Source organism: Rousettus aegyptiacus, unplaced genomic scaffold (genome assembly GCF_014176215.1).
Source record: "Rousettus aegyptiacus isolate mRouAeg1 unplaced genomic scaffold, mRouAeg1.p scaffold_m13_p_10, whole genome shotgun sequence".
NCBI classification, from domain to species: domain Eukaryota; kingdom Metazoa; phylum Chordata; class Mammalia; order Chiroptera; family Pteropodidae; genus Rousettus; species Rousettus aegyptiacus.
Genome location: NW_023416285.1, coordinates 37066702 through 37088100, shown reverse-complemented (window position 1 = coordinate 37088100; position 21399 = coordinate 37066702). Strand labels below are relative to the sequence as shown.

The window sequence follows — 21399 nt, the reverse complement described above, 5'->3', positions numbered from 1 at the left end:
AAGAATTTTTACTACATGTTTAGCACTGTGTTCTGTAACTCAAAGTGTCATGGCACTGTGCTTTTTTACATGTGAACATGGATTGTTTCCTCATTGAGTTGGAAGGAAATAGATAAAAAGTAATGATATCATGTATTACAGTTCTTTTATATGCATAGTCTGTGATTACTATCTTTTCCCGCCCTTTAAGTAAAGTAGTTAATGTTTAAACTTAAAAGCATTTTTATTGTTCTGATTATCATAGGTGACAAATGAGGCTTATTTATCTGAAAAAAAAAAATGCTCTGCAATCTGTAAAAATCAGCATCCACTGTTCATTAATTATTGATTCATTTATTTTTCATCTAAATAGATGTAACTCAGTGCTTATAATTTGCAAAATGCTATAATAAATACTGAAAGAGATACCAAGATTCATCTATGTGGTTCTACCTTCACTAATCTTATGTTTGGCAAGTAATAGACATAAATCTCGTTATCATAGTTAGAAACAATCATGATACAAAGTACAATAAATTGCAAAGTCTTCAATAGTAGTAAAGATGAAGTATTGTGGAATTTCAAGGAATGTGTATAGTTCTGCTTCCTTCACCCACAACTAGAAGTATTTGTTTGTCCCCTGTATTTCAATGTGACTCAGATATTTGGTACCAAATATAACAGTCCATTTGAGGTAATTTAGCATCATCTCAGCATGATCCTAAACCTTGCCAACCTTGTTATTTTGCTAACCTATGTTGATTCACTGAATTAATTCTACAAATATTCATTGAGTGTCTAGAATGACACAGTAGTTATTCTGGGAACTCATGGGATAGCAGTGAAAAAAACAAATATCTTGCTCTCTTGGAAGGTATATTCTAGTTTAGGAAACAACAATATAAAATTCATATGTATATATTCAACATACATGTGATTTCAGATTGAAGAGTTGGTATGAAAAATTTAAAGTGAAGCGGCATAAAAGAGGGATACAGATGATGAAGGTGGGGTCATTTTAAGTAGAGTAATCAGGGAAAGAGCTTCCTGATAAGATAGCTTTGAGCAGACACCTGTAAGATGATGTGGATATTGGGTAAGGCAGAGTATACAACAAATTCTCATAATAGTATTAATAACTCAGATTCTTCTGTCTTCTCAGGACCAAATTAATACCTGATTTCCTTTGTGAAAGTGAGTACTTGCAAATTATCTGGCTAGTACCTGCAGTCACTTACATTTTCAGGCCTTGCTTTGTTTTTGCAAATTTGTTTTGTAATTTAAAGACCTTTATTTGATCTTAGCCCTTAAACTGATGTCCAGTCACCTGTTTCTAACCTGTCTGACTTTCTCATTGTGTGTAAAAACCCATCTTCAGGCTTGAGAAGAGAGTCAGTGTACTTGCTATTACTTAGGCTTATTCTCTTTTCTATCAGCATTTTTGTGGATTGTCGCTATTACCTGTTGCCATAACTTGAATAAACTCTCACACACTGTACTGAACTATTCATAATAGATTCTTCCATAGTAGCACCGTTTTAGCTGAGTCCATGACACCCTGTCCCCTACCCCTACCCCAATAAGACTATCTTATCTGGTTTTCCTAATGGTTATATAGAAGGCCAATGGGATGTGATAGAAATATGGGCAATATATAAGTCACTTTCAACTTGAAGGCAAGCTACTTGCCCTAGATTAACACTTCCCCTGGCCCTTTTCAGCAACTTGGAATATTGATATGGCTGTAACCCAGTTTTGACCACACAAATAAAGACAACCCAGTAGAAGATTTCCAGGCAAAAAAGAGGGAACCTGGCTCCCAGGAAGAGTAGAGCTGCCTGGGTGGACTACTATACGTGAGAGAAATCCACCTCTATTTCATTGAAACCCTACCCTATTTGGGTTGTCATTGTTGCAGTGGTTTAAATCTTATAATAATTATAACAATCTTCTCTAACTATCTCTCTATATGAAACAGATTTCCCACTGCTATTGCTGCCCTATGACACTATCCAATTCTGACGACCCAGGTACTCGCTTCTGTTTCTTCCTATCGTAGTTGTAGTTGAATTCTTTTTGCTGCTGCATACACTACCCATTCCCCATCTCTTTCTCCTCTTACCCTCACTGCTGTATTGAGGTATAATTTACACACTATAAAATTCATCTATTTTAAATGCGCCATCCAGTTATTAGTAGTAAACTTACAGTTTTGCAACTGTCACTGAAATCAAGTTTTAGAACATTTGTGCCACCAACAAAATCCCTCATGCCCATTTACCGTCAGTCAATCCCCTTTCCTACAGCACCACACTTCTCCAGCCCAGCCATGATTCTGTTTCTGTAGATTTACCTCTTCTGGGCATTTCATATAAATGAAATTAGATGATATGTAGTCTTTTGTGCCTGGCATTTTTCATTTAGATTTTTTTTTTTAATGTCCATCCATGTTGTAGCATGTATCAAGAATATGTTTCCTCTAATGACAAATAATGTTCCATTGTACAGATATGTCACTTGGTTTTCTCATTCAAAAACCGAGGGACTTTGGATTGTTTCCATTTTTTTTTTTTTTTCCTTTTCATTATCATGAAAGATGCTGCTGTGGATATTTATGTAAAAATCATTGTGTGGACATATTTATTTCATTTTGTGTCTTTTAATGCTCAGGCTGCCATAACAAAATACTACACACTGGGTGGCTTAACCAACATAAATTTATATTCTCACAGTTCTGGGTACTAAGATCAAAGTGTCAGGAGCGTTGGTGTCTGTTGAGAGCTCAACTCTCGGATAGCAGATGGCTGCTTTCTTGCTATGTGCTCACAGGACCTCTTCTTTGTGTGTGTGTGTGTGAGGCGAGGGAGAACGAGCAAGGTTTCTGGCATCTTCCTCTATAGGCACTGACCCTTTCGGATCAGGGCTCCACTCCTATGTCCTCATTTAATGTTAATTACTTCCCAAGATGCCCCATTTCAAAATGCAGCCACACTGGGAGTTTAGTGCTATAGCATGGATATTGGAAATCCATAACCATTCAGTTTGTAACATTTTTGGGAGGTAGATATCTAAAAAGGAAATTGCTTAATTAATGTTTAACTTCTTAAGTAATTGCACAACTGTTTTTCCAAAGTGAGTGTATAGTTTTAAGTTCCCACTGGCAAAGTATGAGGGTTCCAGTTTCTTCACATCCTTGTAAATCTTGTGCAACATAAGAAGTGTATCTAATTAAGGTCTTAATTTGTATTTCTCTAATGATTAATGGTACTGAGTATTTTTTTCTGTGCTTATTGACCATCTGTACATTTTTTGATGAACTGTTTGTCCAATCCTATGTGCATTTTAATTAAATTTTCAGACTTATCATTTAAATATTTATTTTTAATAAAAGTTCTTTTTTAAAAAAGTAATTATTTTTTAAAAAAATTAATTATATTTTTGGGACATTAGTTAATAAAATCCATTAGATTTCAGTGTACACTTTAACAGTAAGGCACATATATATATATATATATATATATATATATATATATATAATCTCGTATTGTGTGTTCACCTTCCATAGTTAGATTTCTTTCTGTCACCACATATTCGACCTCTTTTACCCCATGTAACTCCCTCCTACCCCGTCCCCCACCCACTTTCTGGTAACCACTAGTCTATTGTCCATGTCCATGAGTCTCTGTGCGTTTGTCCTGTTCATTTGTGGCTTTTAGGTTTATATCCCACATATAAGTGATACCATGTGATTTTCAACTTTTTCAGTCTGGCTTATTTCGCTTACCACATGATTATCTCGAAGTCCATCCATGTTGTCATAAATGGCAGTATTTCATCTCTTCTTATGGCTGAATAATATTCCATTGTGTATATGTACCATAACTTCTTTTTCCAATCATCTACGTAGGACACATCAGTTGCTTCCATGTCCTGGCCAACGTGAAGAATGTCGCAATGAACATCAGTGTGCAAATATATTTTTGGATATGGGTTTTCAAGTCTTTGGGGTAAATACCCAGTAGAGAGATTTCTGGATCATTTCTTAGTTTTTTGAGGAACCTCTATCCTGTTTTCCATAGTGCTGTACCAATTTGCAGTCTCACCAGCAGTGTATGAGGGTTCCTATTTCTCCGCATCCTCTCCAACATTTGTTATTATTTGTCCTGTTGATTATAACTATTCTAACAAGTGTGAGATGGTATCTCATTGAGCTTTTGATTTGTATTTCTCTAATAGCTAGTGATGTTGAGCATCATTTCCTATATTTGTTGGCCATTTGTATGTCCTCTAGGGAGAAGTGTATGTTCAGGTCCTCTGTCCATTTTCTGATTAGATTGTTTTTTTTTGTTGTTGTTGCTAATGAGCCGTATGAGTTCTTTGTATATTTTGGATATTAGTCCTTTATTGGAGTCATTGCTTGCAAATATATTTTTCCTTTCAGATAGTTGTCTCTTTACCTTATCAGTGGTTTCTTTCACTGGGCAGAAGATTTTTAGTTTGCTGTAGTCCCATTTATTTATTTTTGCTTTTACTTCCCTTGCCTTTGAGGTCAAATTTATAAAATCCTCTTTAAGTCCAAGGTCCATGAGTTTAGTTCTTATGTTTTCTTCTATGTGCCTTATTATTTTGGGTATTATATTCAGGTCCTTAATCCATTTTGAGGTGTGCAGTGATAGACAACAGTCTAGTTTCATTCTTTTGCAGGTGGCTTTCTACTTTTCCCAGCACCATTTATTGAAGAGGCTTTTCTTTCTCCATTGTATGTTTTTGGCTTTTTTGTCAAAAATTATTTGCCCATATAAACATGGATTTATTTCTGGACTGTCGATTCTGTTCCATTGGTCTATGTGTCTGTTTTGCTGCCAATACCTTTGCCATATATATATATATATATATATATATACACATACACACATACACACACCCACATATATATGTATATATATATGTATTGGCAGCAGAAATAAAAATATATATATATATATATTTTTTTTCTTTCCCTCTCAGCTTCCCCCCCCCCTTTTTTGTTGAAGTTCTGTTTATCGATTGTTTTCTGCTAAGTATCTTGCTTTTGGCATTGAATCTAAGAACTTATTGAATAATCCAAGATCATTACTATTATTTTTGTTTTCTTAAAATGTTATATATTTAGCTTTTATATTTAGATCTAGGAGCTATTTCATGTTAATATTTCAGTGTGGTATGAAACAGTATTTTGGCATGTGAATATACAATTTGCCTAGTGCTATTTCTTGGAAAGATGATTTTTTCCCCCATTGAATAACCTTGAGACTTTTGCTGAAAAGCAATTGACTATAAATTTAAGGATTTATTTCTGAACCTTCAAACCTCTTTAGTTTATCTGTATTCCTGTCCTTATGCCAGTAGCATATAGTAGCTTTATAGTAAGTTTTGAAATTGAGAATTGTAAATTCTCTAACTTTTATCTTTTTTTAAAACTTATATTCAAACTTTTGAACCTTTTTCATTGTAATATAAATATTAGGATAAATTTTTAGTTTCTTCAAAACAGCTTTCTTTGAAATTGACAAAGATTGTGTTCAACCTGTAAATTAATTTATAGAAAATTATTATCTTAACAATATTGAGTCTTCTATTTCATGAACATAGAATGTATCTCCATTTAATTAGATCTCCTTTATCATTATTTTAATATTAATTTTTTTACTGTATAAGTCTTATAGTTTTAATATTTTACAATTTTATTCATTTTGATGATATTGTGAATAGAATCATTTTCTGAAATTTATTTTCAGATTATTCTTGTTATAGATAAGAATGATTTTTACATTTATATTGATATGCTTACCTGTGAACTTGATGAGCTCAGTAGTAGTTTTTTTTGTGTGTGTATCCTTTAGGAATTTTTACAAATAAGATCATGTTATGCAAGTAAAGAGTTTTAATCTTTCCTTTGTAAGATAGATGTCTTTTATTTCTTTTTTTTTTCTCCTGATTACACTGACTAAAACCTCTAGTACAAAGTGGAATAGAACTTTGAGAGGAGACAATCCTTCCTGTTTCCAATATTAGGTAGAAAACATTTAGTCATTCAAATTTGAGTATATTAATTGTGTATTTTCAATACAGGCCCATTATAACATTGAGGAAATTTATCAGTTTTATGGGATTCATGAAGGTTAACTATTATTCTTATTCTTAGACCTCCTTGTTAAATTTCTGGTTAGTCTTCTGGTCTGGTGCTTGATTAAACTGTTATTGCAACATTAATTTGCTTAGATATTGACCTTCCTCACTTGTTTGATATTAAGATTGATATTGTTTTCTACAACGCCTCGAGTATGTTTTATTTTCCTACATGCCACTCAGAAAAAATTCAGCCCTCCCTGGCATTGAACTTTTGCTTTTCATGTTCTTCCCTTCCTGCTAGAATTTTTCTTCTAATGGAACTGAGGAGTAGAATTGGAGATGAGGCTAAAATGCTGTAGACTCTCTCTTATATACTGTGCAGTAATTTTTTTCTGAATAGGTCATTTTTGATATGTCTGTGGTCAATTTTAAGAACAAAATGTTTTGTTTTGGTTTTGTATTGTCAATTTTATTCAGTTTTATCATTGTTTTTTGAGGAAGGAGATTTGCTGAGCTCCATGCTTTTGTCATTTAATGTGGCTTCACATACTCCCCCACCTCTTTTTATTTTTTTTCTTTTCTTTCTTTTCTTTTCCTTCTTTCTTTTTCTTTTTATTTTTTTTTATTTTTGTAGGATGGGTAGAGAACTTTAGACCATAAGATGAAAATTTTGTGGAGAAAGTATCATTTTAGTTAAACATTAATGGTAGGTAATATATGACATTCGCTTAGAGTAAGTCATAAGAAGAGAAGTGTACCAGAAAAGTAGACTGTGGGTAAGGAATGGCTAAATCTTTAGTTTGTCCAGAACGTTATTTTAAGGACCAGGTAAGATTGGCATGGTAGATCGGATTGTGTTAGTAATAGGTTTTGATTATCAAACTAAGGTTTCTGAATTTCATACCTTAGAATATATGAAAGAATGAAAGGATTTGAAAGGAACGACATGATCTATATGTATACCCTGGAACAACCTGGTTGGGGAGGGTGGAATGAGGGGTGAGATCTCCCTCCTTGTTGAAAATCCATATACAGCTGTAAACTAAAATCTGCCTTTCACATATGCAGAGTCCCAACCATGGAGTTGACCCTTGGGAAATGCAGATTTGGACTACAACAGTCAATTGAAAAGCTCCTCATATAAGTGGACCTATACAGTTCAAACTCGTGTTGTTCAAGGGTATATATAAGTGTGTGTGTGTGTGTGCACGCGTGCACACACACACACACACATATATTTTATTTCCACAATAAAAGTGATAGATTGGAGGTCAAGAAATGGAAATTTATGAGACCAGATGGTAATCTGTTGAAACAGGCCAAGAGGGAGATAATAAGATCTTGAGATAGTTGTGGTGCAAAGGGTAAAAAGGGAGCTGCTATGAAGCTATTCTGTAAGAAGACTTAACGCCTCATAGTTCTGGGGTCAGTAAAAGGTAAAATCAAAGAAGATTCCTAGATTTTGACCTTTAGAATTAAACAAATATATAATTAACAAAAATAAGGAGCATATAGGGTAAAAAAGTAGAAATGGTAGCTAATATTTATTGAATTCTTACTGTAATCAGGCATAGTTATTTAAATTTACATAAATGAGTTACTTCTCTCACAGGCTTTTGCATATATTTGAAAACTAAGGAGATGAGGTTAGTCAACTTAACTGAATTTAAATTGGTAATATGTATCAGAGTTGAAATTTTAACCCTTGTCTGAATATAGATATCAGGATACAACTGGAAAAGGGAAACTGGAACTCTATAGAGGAAGAAGAGAGTGATGTTGTGTGAAGGTGAAAGTTAAATTTGATATTGTATGGTATTGCCAAAGATGAATATTGGGGAGGAGAGAATCATTGATATACCATTGCAAATAATTTTTGGGGTGGTTAAATTAACTGTGAGTGAATGTTGTTCAGATGTGGACTGTAAAAAGTCCATGGATTCTAGAGATAAGCAACCCACTGATTAAATTATGGAGAGAAATGTCCTTACAGTGTGGTGCTATCAGTGGAGACTAGTGTAGCAATAAAGGGTAAGTAGACAGGAAGACTGAATATGATAAGTAGAGTCTTTCTTTGGAGTTTGATGATGAAGTTATATGTATACAAATAACCAGAGTTTAGTGAAATGTTAAATAGGTATTTTTGAACTAAGTAGAAAAAATCCAGAATAGGAAAATAGAGATTTATGATAGTAATTTGGTTTAGAAAGCTGTTAAATTGAAAGGTTTGGTAAATATTGAACAATTGAGCTTTTGGGACAATCATGTTTGTTGATACAGAGAAAGAAAATTGAGGAAGTTCATGGGAAGCAATTATAATCATCTCAATAATACTTAAGGCCATGGGACATTGGGGAAGTGCAGTGGAGAGATGAAAAGGTTTAGAAACACTGCTGGGATGAGTCAGGGACAATTGAAAGTATTTCCGAGTCATAGTAAGAACCAGCCTGAGATTTCACAGCAAAAAATCTGTAAGAGATTATATAAAACCACTTTCATGATATTCTCCAGCAGTATTAGGAATCTTTCAACATGATGAAGGTCACGATTTTATGTATAAAATACCGTTTTATCTATTTTCATGGTTAGGAGTTATTTTCAGAACTTTCTTACAATTATATGAGTGAGCCTCTAGACATGGAAAATAATTTTTTTTGGAATGGATAGTATTTTAACATTCTCTTTGTTTTTGTTAAGTGTACATGTGGGTATTTGAGGAGATTTGATATTTCCAGAAAAGAGAGTTGTAAGAATGGGAGGAAAAGTAAAGAATTTGAAATGTTTACAGTAATTTATTTCTCCTTGGGACTTTTCCTGGAGTATATTTGTGCACAGTGAACGCCAATCTGTTTAACAAAAAAAGATTTCCTAAGAATGTTTAAGGGACTTTATTTATCCTATGGTAATTTATAGAGTTTATTATTTAGCTCTTGGTTCTGGGACAATCAGCCTCAACATCTAAAGTGGTAAAGTGGAAAATGAATCAAATTTGGAGTCTAAAGCATTTGTTTTGTTACTAGATCTGGCGCTTAAGCAATTTCTTTGAATCATAAAATGCAGATAAAAAATACTTAAATGACTTCACAGGTTTATTGTGAGATTCCAGTAAGTGATGGATTGGAAAGCCTATATGATCTATTAAGTGATGGCATTTATTTTGAAATCTATATTCATCAGCATGTGGGCCCATGCTAGTCTGGAGCTTATGTTTCAAACAGATCTTATTAGGTTGAATAAATAAATTCAGCACCACTGAGGAACTTTTGAAGATGAAAAATTTGTTGTTTGAATTAATATTTAAATAAGTCTTAAAGTCATCTGTAAGAAATTAGTAGAATTTTAAAGATTTCAGGCTGATTGTTTCAAAAATATTACATAGTTATTTTATAGGAACTTTTATTTATTGAACATGCTTTATTGAGATGTATTATACATATTGAAGCAATATGTTTAATTGTTGTTTTGTTGAATAAAGCATCATATTATATTTATATTATTAGAATGTGCTGTAATAGCACCTGAGTTATGAACACATTTTAGGTATATGTAAGACCTGCTTAGCCTGAATGTGAACTGTGCAATATAAGGATAAATAGGCACTCAAAAATAAATAGATTTTTATCTTCTCTGACCCAGGTAATAAAAGAGATTCCTCCAACTTAGATTAAACATAGCTATATTATTTACTTAGTTTTTAACTTATGAAAACTATATGTAAACATGGAGCCCAGTCCAGTAAATATATGTATCTCCGTCTGTGATCGTTCTTGCACTGAAGATTTTATTCCAGTAGAATAAGATGTGCACAGTCTAGTAGTCAGAGATGGTAGTGGCACGTGTTCATACCAAAATTGCTTGAAGAAGAACTTGATTCTGCTCAAGTAAGCAAGATTTTTTTTTCTTCTGCTATGATTATCCTGGAGTAATTACCATAGTAAACGCTGTGGTACTGCTAACACCCACATAGTCATATCCTTCTGTTTATGTGAAAAGCAGCACCAATGAGTTGGAACTCAATTTTTTACATGAATGCATTATTCAAAAATGTGAACACAGCTAAAATTTTATACCATAAACTTGAAGATTATAATTTTTTCAATTGTTTCAAAACAAGCTGTGTAAAAGGATGTGAAAGAAAATTTTTAATAAAGGTTAGATCAGTTTATAACCTAGTATTTGTACATATTTTGATTCTGGTTTTTATTATCTTTTATTTGTTTATATCTAAAGTTCCCGCAAAATTCCACTATATATGGAATTTCACCACCATGTTTTAAAAGTAGAGCCATATGATATGGCTTAAATTTGTGGCTAGCATTTGGAAAACACGTTATTTTTGAGCCATACATATGTATGACAAAGTTGCAGTTTTGATACATTAATTAATATTAATATTATAGCTCATACAAAACTTTTCAGATTCTACTAAAACACAGACTCAGCTCTAATTCTTAAGACTTGGTAATAGTGAGATGGAGTCCTAGTTAAGTCACATTCTTTACTAGTTCTGGACCTGTAGATTTTAATTCTATATAAACCTTAATTTCCCCATCTGTAAAATTAATATAGTAATAATAAGCATGACATTTTAAGTTTAGTCTTTGAGAGTAAGGTTTTTTTTTTTTTAATAAAAATTAGAAAACAATCATGAAAGTGAATGTCACACATTAGATATTCAGCAACTGGTGGCTGTGAAAGATCATCATCTAGCATCATATTTCTGATGAACTACTGACAATAAATGAACCCATGCATAAATGAACATTAAAGTAATAATAGTAAGTTTTTTCTTGTATTTAATAGGGTAATGTTTCAGAGCTTTAAAATTTCTCCAAAGAGGGGCTTACTATTTATAGAGAAGTGAATTAGTATTCCCCCAACTCTATGAGCCTTTCCAAGGTATTTTGGAACCTGGATTGCTTTTAAATTGACTCTGATGTCCAGAGATTGGGTCAGTCCACAGTCTCTTCTTGTAGCACATACATGTACACACATGCAACGTGTAACTAGTAAAGCTACTGGTTATTCTGAACTTCAGAATATACGTTCAATATTCTTTTCTACCTAAAATTCAGTATGGTAGTAACAACATCATCAAATCAGAAAAATCATCACAATAACTAATATTAAGTAAATAAAAGCTTATTATGTAGCATATCTCCATTCTTCATATGTATTAATTCATTTAATCCTGGCAGTCCTATAAAGTAGTAGTGTAATTGTTCAAATTTGACACAGGAAACTTTAGGCACACAGAGGTGAAATACAGTGGCAAAATGCATATATTATTAAGTATAAGACAGGATTTGAAATCAGGCAGTCAGGCTCTAGAGCAATAAATTACCTTCCATAGCTTAATTAATACCATTAACAATTATAAATCCATGTTCTTTTGATCAAATAAAAATGTTGTGTAAGATTCTGTTAATGATCATTGGCTATAAGTGATTATAATTAGCATATTATTTTTTGGATCGGAAAATATGACAACCAAGCATTTCTTGATGGAAAGATCATATTTGAATTCTCTCCAAAATATTTTAAGCATTTATTTTTAAGGTTTAGATAAGTTATCAGAAAGTCATATAGCATAACATTTCATTTAAACTTTCCTATCAATTTTTCTCTAACTTAACTAAATACCTTAACTGACATCTCACCATTAAAGATGTTTAGGTGGAAAATAAGCATATGAAAAGATGCTTCACATATTATGCTATCAGGGTTATGCAAATTAAAACTACGACCCACCTATTAGAGTGGCCAAAACCTGGACCACTGATAAAAGCAGATGCTGCAGAGGATGTGGAACAACAGGTACGCTCATTCATTGCTGGTGGGAATGCAAAATGATACAGTTACTTTGGAAGAGAGTTTGGCAGTTTTTTTTAAATAAAATCAACTACAGAACTAACTACATTCTTACCATAGGATCCTGAAGTTGTGCTTCTTGTTATTTACATAAAGGGGTTGGAACCTTTCCTTTCCTAGTAATCTTTCAATTAAATAGTTAATCTCTAATTTTATGATACCTTAGAAATCATTGTCTAATAGGATTGTGCTATCAGAGATTATCTAGTTTAAATCACTAATTTTACATTTCAGGAAAATTAAGCCTAGAAGAATAAGTGTCATCTAAAATCATGTAGTTAATTAGAGACATACCGGGGACTGTTACCCCTCAATGAGAAGGTGTTTAAAATGAAACCAAGGAAATAAAGTTTCAATTCATACCAAGAAATAATAACACTCAGCAATTAAAATGCAGGCTTTATCTAAAGAATGTCTGTGTTAAAATACCCAGCACCATCACTTACTAACTTTATGAACTTGAGAAAAATTTTCATTCCTGAATCTCATCTATGAAATGGAAATAATATTTCTTACCTTGGAGATCTATTTTGAGGGTTAAGTGGGATAGTAAATGTAAAGCATTTATACTAATACCCAGCACAAAGCAGTCTGTTTTTGAATGTAATTTATACTTATTGGAGAAACTGTTGTAAAACACAAAATAATAAGAAATAGATTGAATCATTTATAATCTTAATTCCTAAAACTATTAGCTATATAATCGAAGATTTATCATTTGAATTTTTCATTCCATTTACATTGTTTTTCATTTATGTTTTTAAAATTTCTTTTGTACAGTTGTGCTTGGAAATCTGATTTGTGACAACATAGAAGTCTAGCTATCATAAATTCCATTTGTTAAAAAATATCTAAAAATACTGCAAACAAGAAAATAAGGAATTCAGTTGAGTTCAGGGTCTAAGCTATATGACAAATGAAGAGAATTCATTAGTGCCGAAGATGTCACTTGGCCTGGTAACATCTACATTCAGATTCTGACTGGCCTGAAGATTTGCTTTTGATGGTCTTTGGCATATATGTGAAAAAGTTTGGGTCTCTGCAGTTGGAAGTCTGTTCTCTGGAAGCATAAAGCTTAAATACAAAGGAGGCTATAATCAAGAGTAAATTAAAACAAACAAACAAACAAACAAACAAAAGTTAAAGACTACAGAGAATAAAGGAAATCTATCTCAGCCTGAATGAGGTGGAGGATGCAAAAGTCTCTTGAGAATTTATGAGAATTCTGATGTAGAAATAGTACCTTAACTTATGCTATTCACATAGTACTGAGAAAAAGGAGACAAGAATAAACTTAAAATGAACCCAGAGTTAGTAGTGTTTCCAATTATTTTTTTTTTTTTACAAATACAAAATCTTTATGGAATATTATGTTTTCAACCCAGGCTTGTAATGATTCCTGCAGAGAGAAGACCAAACAATATAAGCACAATCACATAACGCAGTTACAAAATGCACAAGAAACAAGAGACTATGGGCAAGAAATTATAAAGAAAAATGTAAAATAAATATGGTTAAGATTTTTAAATAAGTAAGACAGTCAAAATTATTAGTAAAAGCATAAGATCCTTAAAAATGACTAGACAAAATTAGGAAAATAAACCAAACAGAAAACAAAACATAAAACAAACAAACAAACAAAAAAAGAACTTTTGGGAATAAGAAAAATAATATTTGAGATAGAAACTCATTGGAAAGATAGCAGAATAAGCACAGCTGAAGAGATATGTTGAAAAATTGGTCCTCTGAATAGAAGCAAAAATGAAAATGTGTGTGTATGCTTGATATATATATGTTTATTATAAGTTTTACTGATGTAAATATAGCATATAATTGTAGCATACAATTTACAAATAATAAAATATTATTTATTACTTTAGTGCATATACCATATCACCAGTTGATTCACACAGAATGTCTTTATTTTATCAAACTCTCATATACATAAATCAACCTATGATCAAGTGCTGTTGTAAATATAGCATATATCCCAATCACTAATTCTTTATGCAATAAAAGTATTATAATTTAGTCTGATATGTAACCTATTGTTAAGGAATTTCTCCCTCTTGTAAAATTTATATTCATTTAACTGAAACATCTGTTCAGCTTCAGTAGATACAACTCACGTTTATGTTTAATCTGCATTTTTTATATTTTCTCCATTACTTACTTAAACCTAGATAAACAACAAAAAATTAAATCAAGATTTTTGTTTGCTGAATTCCATCAATGTAAATATTCTCATCATAGTGAATTTCAAGTTATCAGTATGATGTCACTTAACAAAGAGTTAAGGGAAGTGTTCAGTAACACATCATTGTGTAATATTATTATATAGCAATATATTGTATTTCTGTCATATAGATACAGATAAAATAACATCCAAGAAGATAGCTAATAATAAAATAATTGGGAACATGAGAGTTTTGAATTTATTATCTTTGTCTTTAATGTAATGTATGTAATTGAAAGTTTATATAATTTAAGTTTTAATAATGGCTGTGTTTACTGCTTAACAAATTCCTGAAAAGAGAACAATCGACTGTCACTAGGCAGTAGGAGCATGGTGCCAGGCTTCTGCTTTTGTCCATCATTACTTGGGCAGTTTCTATTTATTTGCTCCAGAGTTCTCCTAAGAAGGGTGGGAGAGTAAGGGAAGGTGTTGGTTGTGCAAGATTGAGAAGAGAACTGGAAATTTCACACTTCTCTGTTCATTAACTTTTAGCAAATATGTATATTTTTAATTTAATTGTATTTTTAGTTTCCAGTATATAGCACAGCAAATATTTTTTATTTCATCTGCGCTCCCTCCACCCATAACTCTCATGGGACTCATGCTTCCCAGTGAGGATTCTCAGGGGTTCTCTGAGGGCACCTTGGATATCTTATTGTTCCTTTTTTTGCAGGCATTTAAATGCAGACTGTTCCTATTCTGTTAAGTCAGTTGCTACTACTGCAGTCTTTCCAAATTACTTGAAATCTTGTATCCTATTTTAGATCATTTTTTTCATTCCTTTTTGTTACCATTTTCTTTATTCTTATGCCATTAATTGTGGGGTGGGAGGTGGCGACTGGAGGGGTAAATCCAATAAATTTCTAGTGTCAGTACTTCATATGTAGTCAGAAATGTCAGCAGATAGTTATTAAGCATTTATCATAATCCTAGGGCTCACCAAATATAATTAAAACTGAGAAAATACAGAATATGGAAAGGCACATATTCCATAGTGCCTTCGTGTATGTTGATCTGTATGAAATTAAGGAATAGAAAAAATTATTTGTCTTTTTAACATGTACTTTCTCAACCCTTTCTATATATATATATATATATATATATATATATATATATATATATAGAAAGAGAGAGCAGTCCTATATCCTCAGATATGCAAAATTTATAGGCATCAGAGTCTAAGGATTTGATAAGGTCTAATCCCCTGGGATGTTATTAAATATTACTGTGGTGTCAGGTGCTCCATCTTAGAATGTACATCATATAAAATCATTTCTATCTTCTCAGTACATTTGTCATCTTGTATATTGCTGTAAATCATTCCCACTGAACTACTTCAAAATGTTTTACATGTAACACCCCTAGGTATTCAATTAGGCACTGAGATTTGCGGAAAGGTGTCAAAAGTAAAGGGAGAAGAGGTAGAAAATGGAATTGGATATAACATGCCTCTTGCTGTCAGGCACAATTTCTTTACCTCAAATAGCCAGAAAGCCTGTTACAGGTTTCTAACGATATATAAAGAAGGTGATGAATGGTAAAGGACATAAGCTTAGTAGTATGTTCTGGACATATAATATGTTTAGGGGAATGTGTTCTAGACATATAAAAATTAGATTTTTAAAAAATTTTTAATAACTGCATAATAAATTACTAAAATAACTGAAAAGCATATTTTAAAAACTGTGTTTTCTATTCTTATTTATTTGGAAGAACATTGAAGATAAATAAGAGTGTAGGTGTTTATTCACAATAGCACAATAAAAGTAATTATACCATTCTTCACTTCAGCTTTTCCTAAATTCGAGTATAATGCTTGTAGGAATCTAGTTGAAAAGTAGTGTTAGAATTATTTCTAAGTTCAGCTGGTTATAACACTGTGATAAATACATTTTCAAACTTGTAATATTGCTCAATTTCACATTGTGAAATCGAGTCATTTTTCTACTGCTTTGTTGATATATATTTAGAGTGGACAGACATCTTTCAAAATGGCTACTCTGATGTTTGTATCTCATCTTTCCATCTTTATGAATAATCCCATCCCTGTATGCACCTGTGTTGCACGTATCATGAATTACTTAGGTCTTAGAATCATTATTATTTCATACTTTGATTTTTCTTTTCACTTGCAAGTGGACTTTTTCTCTCTGCAAGAACAGTTTTCTCTCTTTCACTGTCCTATTAGAACCATCTTACCTTTTAATAATTGTTCAAATGCTATTTTCTTTAGGTAACCTTTCCTATATGCCAATGCTTTCCTTAACCTGATGTGTTTTCCTGCGGATTCCTCCTTTTGGTTCATCCACAGCATCCTTTGCTTAATGCTGAACTTACCAACCTGTATTGTAGTTAGTTATTGGTTCTAACCCACTAAACCCTTTAGGGCATGGATTGTGTCTTATCTTTATTCTTAACAAAAAGGAGATATTTGTTAATATTAATAGTTAGGTAGTTTCCTCTAATGAGGTATTTCGTTCTGATAAAATTAGGCATTGATAAAAGAGCAGGTGGGAAGAAAACACATTACAAAAGGTGGAAACATTATTGTTATTCTGTACAAGGTTACTAAATTAGTCTGTTTTAACTATAGTTCAGTTGAAGATAATATCCATGTGGGACATTAAGGTACTCAGTGCATTGTAATTTTGAACTGAAGTAAGAAGAAAAGTTCATGTCTGATGAGATATCACACTCCTGGAAGGAAATACTTCCCTCTTTTTTATATAGTGACTAATAAAGGTATAAAGCAAGAAGAGATTTTTTTCTCTCTATTTTTCGCTTTTTCGTATCTCTTGTTCTGTCTTTGTGAAGTAATGAGTTCTAAAATGTTCCTTAAAGTCTCCAAGATTTGAAGGATTTTAATAAAAGCTCCAGAGGTCAGTGTAACCAGATCCTGTTTATGGAACTCACAACAGGGTCAGTGCATTGCCAGATGGAAGAGTAGATAAGATAAATAATGAGCAGATTTTTTGAATATTATCAAATCTGATTTTAAATCCAGAAATCTTTGGCCTAAATTGGTATATGTGGATTTCATTTAGTTGCAAGACAGAATGTTAAAAAATACACATTCCTGAATGAATGTTTTGGTAACTTTTCAAGGATATTTGATATGCTTCATTTTTCATTTCATTATTTCTGCCCAAGAAAACACTTTATGTTGCTCTGGTCATCCACAAATAATATGTCTTGACATTTAAAATATGAAGAGTAACCAGATTTTAATAATCATTAGAAATAATGAATGCTTTGTTCTATTTAAGATTTATTTCCTTGATGTTCAGAATTTGAAATACTCTATATGTGTTTATTGTTGGAAAGGTTATTCAAGTTTGAAGAAATCTAAACATTGCCTTAAAATTTCCACCTTTTAGCATCCATGTGTGTCTAATTAGTTGTTATTGTAATTTGAGTATTATCACAAATAATTAGAGAATACTTTCTTTGATAATTCTTAAAGAAAAAAAAAACAATTGTCTATTTATTTTTCCTTTTAAAAAGTTTTGAATTTTGTATTTTGGCTGCTTCCTTAACATTCCCCCCCCCCCCCTAGGGATTCAAACACTATGACTGCAACTTGTTCATTGAAAATAATTTACAGACCTACTAAGTAGATTTGATTAACATTTTCACAATGTTCCTGGCATGGCAAAATGATTTTAGAAATCAGTTTAATTCATTCCCTAGTATTTATAGGAAAGTAACATTGAGTACTGCTAAGACAGTATAAGAAGAATAAACAGTAACTGAGAAGGACACCTGAATTGATGAGAAAGATGAAACGGTAAACCCCCTGCAATAGCTAAACCTATTCAAACTTCGCTTTCTAATAGCTTTATGAAAACATACTGATATTTGGAAAACTGGACTGCCCCTAAAACGGCAAGTGCTATAAATTAGGACTCTTGGGAGAAACAGCAAAAGCGACAAACCGAAAAATGTAGGGAGAAGGGAAGAGGCATTTTTCATTTTATATTAGGTTTCTGCAAATTTTATGTTAAACTACATGTTGAGTTACTAAATTCTCACTTTCTGATTTCTTTCTTGTTTTTTTTTCAGTGTACATAAATAAAGTTTGATTGGAACACAACTAGGCTGATTTACCTTTTTTGTGTCTTCTTTGTCTCTTCTATTTTCCACTATTCTTTTTTCTAATTTTTAATTTTTTTATTATTTTTTATTTATTTATTTTTTAGGCGAGACAACCCTTAGTTGACCTCACAGATTGCAAGGACCTTGTCAGCGTACAATCCTTTATTTAAAAAAAAAAACAAAAAAAACAAAAAAAAAAAAAAAAAAATTTTTTAAATGTCTACAGCACCTGGTCTTCCTAGGTGGTCTTCCATCCAAGTACTAAAAAGGCCCAAACCTGATTAGCTTCCAAGATCAGATGGGATCAGGTTTGTTCAGGGTGGCATGGCCATAGACAATTTTCTACTATTCTTGAGCTAACCATTATTTGTGATATGATAGAGAGAAAATAACAGATTGTTTCATGACCCAGAAAATCAGTTATCAGTGATAATACCTGTATTATCTGCAAGTTCGATGTTTTGGAGAGAGCAAATAATGATTTTTAGTATAGCATATGTCTTATGTATTTACATTTTCAGTATATTCAAATAGCCATAGATTAAATTTTAGGACATAATAACCATATTTATTAAAAGGCTAAAAAAACCCAACACTACTAGATGTTCTAACCTAACTAAAACAAAGATTATCCAAGTATTTTGCCAAGTCAGCTGCATTCCACTAACTTCTTTTTCTGACACTGAGGAATATTGGCATTGTCATTACATGAATTCACCATAAAGATGATCTACAAAATTGGAAATTTGGTGAACTGAAACACATGAGCATGAGTTTCCTCCTCATCTCTCTGCTTTTACCATCATCTACAGTATTATAAAAGGACAAAAGAGTCTTATGTTTTATTCATTCACTACAGATTTTTTAATTTGCATTTTTAATGTTTTCCAAGGTGAAGGATAACAGAAGTATGTCAGAGCTGAACATTGTAACTTTATTGTTCCTGCGGTCCTCTTAAAACTCCCAAAAACATATCTGCCATAAAGTACTGCATTTTTAACATTCCAGGTTACTAGCACATGTACCCTTTCCTAGTTTTAAAAAAACCATTTTTTATTCAAGTACAACCAGTAAGTCTCCTTATGATGCTACAGAGGTAAGGAAGTAGGAGCAGGAACAATCTTCAGGAGGAAATACAGATAGGCAGCTAACACTGATAAATATTTTAAATAATTACTTTGGTAAACAACAATTTGTGAGATACAGATGCAGAAAATGAAGATAGTCAAAGCAGTGTTTGGGGCACAGATGTTCATGTATTTAAATAAGATGGAAGAATTTAAGTGGCAGGGAAATATCTCAGAGAAAAGTTAAAACCAGACCAAACCAAACCAAACCCAAAATACACTAGCCATAAATACGTCTCGTTTTTTTTTTTTTTTTCAGACATTTCAGACTATAGTGAAACATCACTGATCTTGTATTGCAGTATAAACAACAATATCTAAAATTGACTTTTAATATATGTGCATTCCTGCATCCCCCCATCCCCCCAGGGGGCGGAGGGAGAGGAAGGGGGAGAGAGAGAGAGCGAGAGCGAGCGAGAACACGAGAGCACGAGCGCGCATGCGCGAAAGAGAAACCGAGAAAGCTAGAAAGAGAAGGAAGGAGGGAGATTGAAAGTTGAGAGATTTTGAGAGATTTAAGTTGATTCACTGGGTCAGACAGAAGTGTTGGCAGCTGCAGTAAAGAAGCTTTCCCCACACTGAATTGCCAGAGCTTCTCAGTTCTGGCCCACAGTCACAGTGCCAAGAGCTGCCAGGAATGTCAAATGTGTGCTGATTTTGTGATGTAGAGAAATAGGGATCTGGGTGAGAATACTTAATTGTTTTGAACTACTATATTTGGTTGGAATCTAAGCTAGAATCTGCACAGGTTAAAAAGAAACAGTGGTAAAGATCCTCAGGCACACACACTTTTCATTTAGTGCCTCAAAAGTAAGCAGAACATTTGATTTAAGAAACACTTCCAGCTGACTTCAGGCCTTTGTTTTCTAATGATGATGGCTAAAGGAAGGTAGCAATGTTTGTTTTTGTGTACTCTTGAAACTAAGATAAGTTCTCAGTTGCCCTTAGACACCAGATGTTTGTAAGCTGGATATACTTGTATCTTCATCACTGAAATTTTATTTATTATTTCTCCATCAAATTTAAATATAAAATCATCTTTCTCTTTATTTACCATAAGCTTCTTAGAGATTTTAGGTGTTTTTTAGAAAGCCTTTTTCGCTTTTTTGCTTAAGGATTTGGAGTTTGTGAGTTTATTTTGTTTTGTTTTTATTTTAATTGCATTAGAAGATATCGTAGAAATTTAATAAAAAAATTGTATGTGTTTACTATGCACCTTTAGGAAAGGAACTGCATTGAAACAATTTAAAATATTCTTACAAAAATTATCCAAAATATCCAGTGTTTTAACTAATTTTTATTCTAGAATATTGCAAAATATTTGACAAAACATTTTTGAAGTACATTTTCAATTATTGAAAATGATCTTTGATATCTCAGTATTTCAGGTTCTTTGTATTGCTACCAAGTAATCCAGAGAATTTTTTTTTAGTAAATAATAGTTTTAATATATCTGTTTCTGTCATGTGAACATAAATTTATCAATATTACATTTGCATAAGGACTTTATGAATTTGTTATATTAGAGAGTTGATGAGCACCTTCTGTTTTCTGAAAAAAAAAATGGGTTGGTAAGAATGCATTAATGATTGGAGGATGATGTCGAAAACTGATGTCTGATTAAACATGAATTGGACAAGCTCAGGGTCTCACACAGCTCTTTTATAACATAGTAAAAAAATAGCTGATTGTTAGATGATTGAATAATTTAGGGACTATCTAAAATCAGTTTATACCAATTTTGACTGTTAGAACCATAGAGTTTGTGAGCCTGCTTAATCCTGTTTGAATACTATTTCGTTGAAGATTATTAATCACCAGCTGCCATCACGCGGTGGCAGGGTTCCAAGGCAGCACTCTGAGGACTCCTCTGTTCATCCCTCTGTCCCATGGTGACATAGTGTAGAAGCCTTTTTGGCTTCTTTGCAAAATAACACCATTGTCTCTAAAATGTGTATGTTATCACCAAGTTTAAAGTCA

The 21399-nt window shown here is 32.3% G+C and overlaps 1 protein-coding gene and 1 pseudogene across 3 annotated transcripts in view; one reads left to right on the top strand and one right to left on the bottom strand.

Moving 5' to 3' along the window:
* Positions 1-21399, top strand: part of GRID2 (glutamate ionotropic receptor delta type subunit 2) — a 1244053-nt gene that overhangs the window by 244824 nt on the left and 977830 nt on the right. The window lies entirely within an intron of this gene.
* On the bottom strand, positions 18510-18628 carry LOC118608928 (annotated as a pseudogene).